General features: G+C 43.5%; 1 long non-coding RNA gene across 1 annotated transcript; it reads left to right on the top strand.

The window, feature by feature from the left end:
• The first annotated feature begins 2589 nt into the window (after window positions 1-2589).
• Window positions 2590-5397, top strand: LOC147958176 (uncharacterized). Its single transcript, XR_015611855.1, has 3 exons — window positions 2590-3708; window positions 3844-4042; window positions 4860-5397. It is a non-coding gene; the product is annotated as an uncharacterized LOC147958176 (long non-coding RNA).
• Window positions 5398-9294: the final 3897 nt, after the last annotated feature.

Raw genomic sequence — 9294 nt, 5'->3', positions numbered from 1 at the left:
TATGTGGAGAAGACAAAAAAGGAGAAAGTCTCACATCAACGAGGCTAATCAATGAGCTATGGAGATGCCCATCGATTGATGTTAATGCAAGGAGTAGGGATTGCCATGCAACGGATGCACTAGAGCTATAAATGTATGAAAGCTCAACAAAAGAAACTAGTGGGTGTGCATCCAACTTGCTTGCTCATGAAGACCTGGGGCACTTGAGGAGGCCCATTGTTGGAATATACAAGCCAAGTTCTATAATGAAAAATTCCCACTAGTATATGAAAGTGACAAAATAAGAGACTCTCTATCATGAAGACCATGGTGCTACTTTGAAGCACAAGTGTGGGAAAAAAGGATAGTAACATTGTCCCTTTTATTTTTTTATTTTTTTATTTGGCCTTTCTCTTTTTTTATTGGGACAATGATCTATTAAATGATGATCATCGCACTTCTATTTATTTACAACTCAATGATTACAACTCGATATTAGAACAAGGTATGTCTCTATATGAATGCCTCCGGCGGTGTACCGGGATATGTAATGAACCAAGAGTGACATGTATGAAAGAATTATGAACGGTGGCTTTGCCACAAATACGATGTCAACTACATGATCATGCAAAGCAATATGACAATGATGAACGTGTCATGATAAACAGGATGGTGAAAAGTTGCATGGCAATATATCTTGGAATGGCTATGGAAATGCCATAATAGGTAGGTATGGTGGTTGTTTTGAGGAAGATATAAGGAGGTTTATGTGTGAAAGAGCGTATCATATCACGGGGTTTGGATGCACCAGCGAAGTTTGCACCAACTCTCGATGTGAGAAAGGGAAATGCACGGTACCGAAGAGGCTAGCAATGATGGAAAGGTGAGAGTGCGTATAATCCATGGACTCAACATTAGTCATAAAGAACTCACATACTTATTGCAAAATTATACAAGTCATCAAAAACCAAGCACTACACACATGCTCCTAGAGGGATAGATTGGTAGGAAAAGACCATCGCTCGTCCCCGACCGCCACTCATAAGGAGGACAATCAAAGAACACCTCATGTTTCAAATTTGTTACATAACGTTTACCATACGTGCATGCTACGTGACTTGCAAACTTCAATACAAGTATTTCTCAATTTCACAACTACTCAACTAGCACAACTTTAATATCACTACCTCCATATCTCAAAACAATCATCAAGCATTAAACTTCTCTTAGTATTCAAAACACTCATAAGAAAGTTTTTACTAATCTTGAATACCTAGCATATTAGGATTATTTCAGCAAATTACCATGCTATTTAAGACTCTCAAAATAATCCAAGTGAAGCATGAGAGATCAATAGTTTCTATAAAACAAATTCATAACCGTGTTCTAAAAGATATAAGTGAAGTACTAGAGCAAAACTATATAACTCAAAAGATATAAGTGAAGCACATAGAGTATTCTAATAATTTCCGAATCATGTGTGTCTCTCTCAAAAGGTGTGTACAACAAAGATGATTGTGGTAAACTAAAAATCAAAGACTCAAATCATACAAGACGCTCCAAGCAAAACACATATCATGTGGTGAATAAAAATATAGCTCCAAGTAAAATTACCGATAGAAGTAGACGAAAGAGGGGATGCCCCAGAAGGCATCCCCAAACTTTGGCTTTTAGGTGTCCTTAGGCTATCTTGGGGGTGCCATGGGCTTCCCCAAGCTTAGGCTCTTGCCACTCCTTCTTCCATAATCCATCAAATGTTTACTCAAAACTTGAAAACTTCACAACACAAAACTTAAAGTAAAAAATCTCGTGAGCTCCGTTAGCGAAAGAAAATAAAAGACCACTTCAAGGTACTGTAATGAAATCATTATTTATTTATATTGGTGTTGAACCTACTGTATTTCAACTTCTCTATGGTTTATAAACTATTTTACTAGCCATAGATTCATCAAAATAAGCAAACAACACACGAAAAAACAGAATCTGTCAAAAACAGAACAGTCTGTAGTGATCTGTAGCTAGCGCAAGATCTGGAACCCCAAAAATTCTAAAGCAAATTGCTGGACGTGAGGAATTTATATATTAATCATCTGCAAAAATAATTAACTAAATAGCACTTTCCAAATAAAAATGGCAGCAGTTCTCGTGAGCGCTAAAGTTTCTGTTTTTTACAGCAAGATTAACAAGACTTTCCCCAAGTCTTCCCAACGATTCTACTTGGCACAAACACTAATTAAACACAAAAAACACAACCAAAACAGAGGCTAGATAAATTATTTATTACTAAACAGAAGCAAAAAGCAAGGAATAAAAATAAAATAGGGTTGCCTCCCAACAAGCGCTATCGTTTAACGCCCCTAACTAGGCATAAAAGTAAGGATCTCTATTCCTAAGGGAGCAGTTGGTAGTCTCACTTCCAGATTTTTTTTTAGTCCCACCTCCCACGGTTTATTTTGGTACCTCCTCCCACCTCTGATTAAGCCACAACAAATCAAAAAAACCTCCTCCTGAGGCCCGAACCCGCACATATCCACATGCGACCCTCAATAGACGTACGAAGGTTAACCTGCGACAAAAAAACCCACTACGGTTAACCAGGGACAGAAAAACCATGCGGCCGCACGTAGGAGCGACGAGTGTTGTTATCGAGCGAGGTCTCCCTTCGTGGCCGCCCTACATCCCTGCGCCGCCGCGCTTCAGTCGCTGCCCTCCATCCTCGCCGCCCTCCATCCTGGTCGAGGTCGCCGCCCCGCTTCACTCGCCGTCCTCCATCCGCGTCGATCCTGGACAAGGTCGTCGCGGCCCTCCATCACTTCGCCGCCGCGCTGAACACCTCGACGATCCGGTGCTGGTCCCGATCCGCTCCTCCCCCTCTCCCGAGGATACGCAGCCGCCGCCTTCGCCGGATTCGCCGCCGTCGATCTGCCGATCCGGGCAGCGCAGCCGCTGCTACCGCCGCCGGCGCCTCGAATACGTCGCCCCGCTCGACATGGATGGCCGCCCCAAGACATGGATAAGCTCTCGTGATCCCCGCCCCACCCCTCTCATCCCCTGAATCCATATCCTCCTTCCCGTCTTCATCCCGCCCACGATCTGATCAGGAAGCTGCCCACGATCCGATCCCCTGGTTTCTTATCCGGTTATCCACCTCTCTTGTCTCGCACGGGCATTCTAGCAACCCCCATCTTCGGTGTGGCGACGATGCTGACGTCGTCGCGGCCTCCCGCAATTCTAGGCTCGGCCTTCCTCGACTCCATGCGCGGCTGACGAGGTGGTCTTCTCCAGAGGTGGTCTGCTCGTGCTCTCCTGGTCCTCCCGAAACGACGAGGGGTAGTGCTGGTCGTGGCTCAGCAGGATAGCATAAGCTTGCCCTTGTTCTTTTGTGTTTGAATCAGATTTGCTGGTTCTTAGTTTTACATACACCTATCAATCTTTCTTCTGTATGCAGGTTACACACCTGATGATGTTTACGGCGAGGCGCGGGAACAACCAGAGGCCGAGGAAGTGTGGGCACACGCGAGGAAGGTTCAGCAGGCTGCAGAAGTCGGGCGACGCCCGGAGCGCCGCGCCAACACATGTGTGCGTGGTCGGTGGGTTGGCCAAGATCTGCATTCTACACATCTTCAAGTATTGTAGTAGTATGCTAATTAGGCTTAAGGCATCTGCGAATGTGACCAGACAGGTGGAATACTAGAATGCCTACATAGGGAGCACACTGGATGGGTTAAGGTCAGTCGTTCTAACGAATTCCACCAAGAATTTTCATGAAACCTTCAGAGATTAATTCCTCTTTATTTGGTAAGTTACTTAAATGTGTCACCAGATTAAGTGAACCGCTGACTTAAAGTGTTTCTGTTTGCTTAGATTGATGAGTCAAACAAGAACAATACTTCTCTTAATCAGTTGAGGGGCAGAGTTGTGGTCTTTGATTGTGAAGATGATTGCAACCAAAACTGAGCTACATGGATCTCCACTGCAGGGTCTTGACATTCTGAAAGCAAGGCACTAACTGAACTTCTGTTTTTCATCCTTATATATCTGCAGTAAAAAATAGCAGTTCTAGGTAAGGGAGGTTCTTTGCATTGGTTCCCTTTCTGTATGGTGTTCTTCCATCCATTTCCTTCCTTCTCTATAGTCATGTTTGTTATCAGTTCGATTACTGCGATAGATATGTATATGCGGATTGTGGTATAATTCTAGGTAAAAATGGAGCAGTTGTTCACTTGTTCTATAACAGTCGAAAGGGATTTCCAGTGAAACTCTAGGTATGTAGCTGTGTTTTATTTTGAACCAGTAATAATACTAGAATGATTTCCTGGCCAGGACAAATTGACGTGTGTGAATACCATTAAACTGCTATGATAAAATATTTAGTCTAATAAGAGTCAAAAAATACGATTTTGGGGAAAGTTTTCATATCCCAATCGTGGTACATTAAGATATTGAGTACCTTATACATGTATTGAGTACCTTACTTTCTTGTTATAGTTGATCTGCTGATGGTGCTTCACTACAAATTACTGGAATTTTGTGGGCACTACTAACAATAATATCATTCTTTCCGCGAGTTGCGGATACAATATTGAATGTTACAAGTCTATAAATCGGCCGCCTACCCATTTTCTGTTATTTAGTTACCAGTTTAACTCATAAAACTAAAGTATGATTGGTGCTCGAGATAATGTTGTTGCTAAGAATTTGAAGGTACTGCATTTCTCTCATTTTTGTCACCTGGCAAAATGTTCTCCCATTAATAGACTTGTAATTCAGTTTCTGTTGTCACTAGATTTTTTTTGTTAAAATTGTAGTTTGCAAGGAAACTGTAATGTTTGATTTTTTTTAATTTGAGGTAAAGCTAATTGTGTCTTGCATACACTCAGGTTTGTATTTGGGTCTGGTTGAATAACTCATATCAGGCGGCATGGAGCTAATTTGACTCCTAAAGCCAGTAAGAGGGTTCCTTGGATGGTCAATAAGGGGATGATGCCAATTAGTCTGGATTCTGGAACAATGCTAACATTCAAATCCTTGAACTTGTTGGTGCATCCGTGCTTTGAGAAAAAAACAGTTAGGTATGCTTCTCAGTTCTCACTACCTCCGCGTGAAAACCAAAATTACAAATCCTTATTTGTTATTTCCAACTATATTTTGTGGCTGCTTGGACAATATTTCCGTTGCTAACTTCCTTCCTTTGAATGACTTGCCAATGATCTTTCACAATTTATAGCGTTTTACTTTATTTCTGTAACTGATATCATTTAAATTCAGTTTGTTTTAAAGGTTCACCATGTTTCTTTAACAAAATTTATCCAGTGAATTGGTATGTCTGCTCCACTGGGCAGCAGCTGCAACCTTTCAACTTTGGCGCTTGCACCATTGTTTCATATGTGTATGCTCTATTTTCCTGTCAAGTCATTTGGTCTTTATATTCAGCTTGTGTTTGTCAAGAGCTTATTCGGTCAAACGTTATAAGAGATATGACATTGCCGCTGTTGCGCTAAGGGATACGGGGTCATGAAAAATCAAGGTTTGTTCGTGTTTCCCACCAATTGTTTTGTTATACACCCTGTTCTTACTACTTGCATGTGACAGCCCGAGCAGCAGGCAAAATTCTATTTCTTCTTCTAGATTGCTATACCATTGTGCAAGAATCAGAATACCAATGCAAATGTGCCTTTTCAGTCCATATTTAACAATGACAAAAAATTATTTTCCTTTTGTTTCCGTTTCACTTGTGTCTGCACCGGAGAATGTTCATCCTTGCCTTCCATCACCGGAGAATATTCATCCTTACCTTCCATCACTTGCGCTACTGTAACAATGCTAATTTCTCTGCCATCTAATTGCTCCATACACTTAGTTTGTTTATATCTAGAGTTCACATAGGGGTTAGTAAACAAATAGTCCTTTTTAATCAAACGGCCATGCAGGTTTGAGCAAGCTCAAAGTAGGCTGGGGGATGACCAATGATTATGCTGGTCAAAGCCATATTTTTTATGCAGGTCCTAGCAAGCTCATCGCCCACATAAAATATTCCTTGATGGTGGTCCATATTTTTTGTGCATATTTAGCTCGGTATTCGCCCAAACACTTTAACTTGTATATCATAAGAAAGAAAATGTACATTTTTTACTCGAGAAGCAGTAAATCTCTTGATTACTAAAATTGTCAGACACCTTTATGATTCAGAAGTATACTTGTCTACGATCGCGGCCGCCCACGCATTCGAGCCACCAGGACCGTTAAGGAGACCTTGCAAGGCAATACTTGGGCGCTGGACTTGGGACCAGTTATTGATTTGCCATGCCTGCAACAGTTTTGGATGCTATGGCCACGGATTGCTGATGTTCAGCTCATGGGAGGAGCAGAGGCCCCCATAAGATGGGCGTGGAAGAGTAGTGGCATGTTCTCCGTTCGCCCTGCCTATGCCTCAAAATTCGGAGGAAGCGATGTGGTACCGTACGCGGACTTCGCATGGAACTCGAAGGCCGCCCTTCAATGTCGGTTCTTTACTTGGTTAGCCATGTGAAACCGTTGTTGGACGTTCGTTCGACTCACCAAGAGAAGCTTGCCCACCACGACACATGCCCCTTTTATGAAACCGACGAGACCATTAACCATCTTCACATCGAATGCACCTCCACACGATCATCGATCGGTGTCGCATATGGTGTGGTCGGCTATTGGGAATCCGGACCAAGCTCCCACTGTTGATGATAACTTGGGAAACGAAACGAGGGCCATTATTTTCTTTTTTGTGAAATGAAACGAGGACCATTCTCTCGCTCATCACTTGGGAACTTTGTAAACACTGCAATGCTATTGTCTTTGGCGGAGCAACACTTTGTGTGCTTACGATCATCAAGAAAATTGTGACCGAAGGGAGGACATGGCAGCAAGCTGGGCTACTCAAGGGTAGGTGGGTTAGTAGAGAGTAGTCAATCATTGTGGCCGATAGATGGTGGGCTACCGTGTACTAATATATGATTAGCACACTCTCCGTGAAAAAGATGTATATGTATAATCTGGTCTTTTCTCTATTTGTGATTTTCCGCACTAGATTTTTTGTGGACCTTGGATCGTGCTGAGTCGGCTAAAAATGCTATATCATCAGTACCTTAGCTATTATTTTCATTTATTACCAATACATTAAAGACCCAGTTGGTGATGCTATATGTCATTTCTGACCATATGAGCGAACGCACGTGAGGTAAATTGCATGAGTGAGCAGTTCATATTTTTTACATAAAGTTGTATAATTTTTTGATTAGGATACAAGGGTAAATGCGTTGGTTGATTGTGTCAAGAGTTAATAACGAGCATGGTGGTGTATCAGTCGCATGCCCAACACTGGATATGATATTTTTGTTTCCTGGTAATGCTCGACATTAAACTGTATGTCACAACGTGACAATGGCTCATGAGACGTCGGATATGCCTTCTTGGCTCGGGAGCGTCACGGTGCACACCTCGTCGCCCTTGATGGCGGCAACGGATCGAAATGAATACGGGGGAGGGGATCAGGGCGGAGAGCGGGGTAGTTGGCGGGGGATTCCTCTTTAGCGATCCGTCAGGAAGTATGGTGGGAAGGAGAGGGGGCGCCATGGCAAATGTGAGGTCGGCGTCATCCAATTTTTAAGAAGTGGACTCCAGCGAGAAGTGTCTAGCTACGGTGGGAAACCTAGCAGGAAATGGAGGGTCCAACAGGAAGAGAGAAGGGTGCGTCGTTGGGAGGTTTTTTTATGAAACCGTGTTGGAGATAACATGACGGATAGTTCGAACAACCACATTTCTCTCCCAAATATAGGCTGGCTTTCTAGGAGCCCGGACTGTCCATATAGTTCCATTTTGTGGAGCCCGCTAGGCGTCATTTAATGTTCGAACTTGTTCGAATGTATGAGGGAGAAATGAGATTTGACCTTGAAGACGATCCTAATTATTTAGTTGATTCATTTATATGCATTATAGCCCGTAGCAACACACGGGCGTTCTACTAATAGATCTAGTATTGCCATCTTTGGTAGGAAATTCTTCAATGAGGCATCTACCATCCTTAGGAATTTCTTTCTTTTTATTAATTATCAAACTTTTAGGCACAAGATTGAAAAATTCATTTGTAACAAATGGTTCCTTAACGATAGCAAAATGATTGGGATGAATACTTATAGATTTGAGATCTGCAGTTTCCTTACTAGAAGATTCACCCTTATTTTTAGGAACATACATAAGCTTGGCAATTTTAGTGGGAGGTGTCGGTGTCAAAACTGGCGGATCTCGGGTAGGGGGTCCCGAACTGTGCGTCTAAGGCGGATGGTAACAGGAGGCAGGGAACACGATGTTTTACCCAGGTTCGGGCCCTTTTGATGGAGGTAAAACCCTACGTCATGCTTGATTTATTCTTGATGATATGGGTATTACAAGAGTTGATCTACCACGAGATCAGAGAGGCTAAACCCTAGAAGCTAGCCTATGGTATGATTGTATGTTGTCCTACGGACTAAAACCCTCCGGTTTATATAGACATCGGAGGGGGCTAGGGTTACACAAGGTCGGTTACAAAGGAGGAGATATACATATCCGTATTGCCTAGCTTGCCTTCCACGCCAAGTAGAGTCCCATCCGGACACGAGACGAAGTCTTCAATCTTGTATCTTCATAGTCCAACAGTCCGGCCAAAGTATATAGTCCGGCTGTCCGGATACCCCCTAATCCAGGACTCCCTCAGTAGCCCTCGAACCAGGCTTCAATGACGACGAGTCCGGCGCGTAGTATTGTCTTCGGCATTGCAAGGCGGGTTCTTCTCCATCTTTCGAACGTCTGTAAAGCAGTGTCCGGTCCCATAAATGTTTGGACCTCTTGGCTTCTGTGCCCAATAAGGGCTTTCTCCCACGCGTCGAATGAATACGAGGCGCCAGGGTGTTTTTACATTCGCCCCCCTAGCCAGATAAATAAATTGTCTATTAAAGGGATGGGGATCCTTAGATCCGATCCATACCATCCTCCCCCAGCGAGAGTCCATCAGAGTGCGTTCCGGACAGATCCATTCCAGCATGGCCGACCTCCGCAACTCCTCTTTCCCGCCCCAGAAGCCCTAAGCCCGGTGATTGGGAGAGGTGTTCAGTCCCGCACAGTCATTTAGTCGAACTGCAGACTAAGGGATTTCTCCCTCCGGCGTACATGGTGCCCGTTCGAGCCGGGCTCGCCACCTATAATGGCGGGGAGCAAGCGGAGAGCTTTCCCTGCCCCTCTGTGGGGAAACGGGTCTGCCTTGTTCCCTATCTATTAAGGGGACTCAGATTTCCAATTCACCCGTTC

The sequence above is a fragment of the Triticum urartu genome, chromosome 7A, assembly GCF_056163025.1.
Source record: "Triticum urartu cultivar PI428250 chromosome 7A, HENAU_Tu73, whole genome shotgun sequence".
Taxonomy (NCBI): Eukaryota; Viridiplantae; Streptophyta; class Magnoliopsida; order Poales; family Poaceae; genus Triticum; species Triticum urartu.
This window is presented reverse-complemented; position numbering and strand designations above follow the sequence as displayed.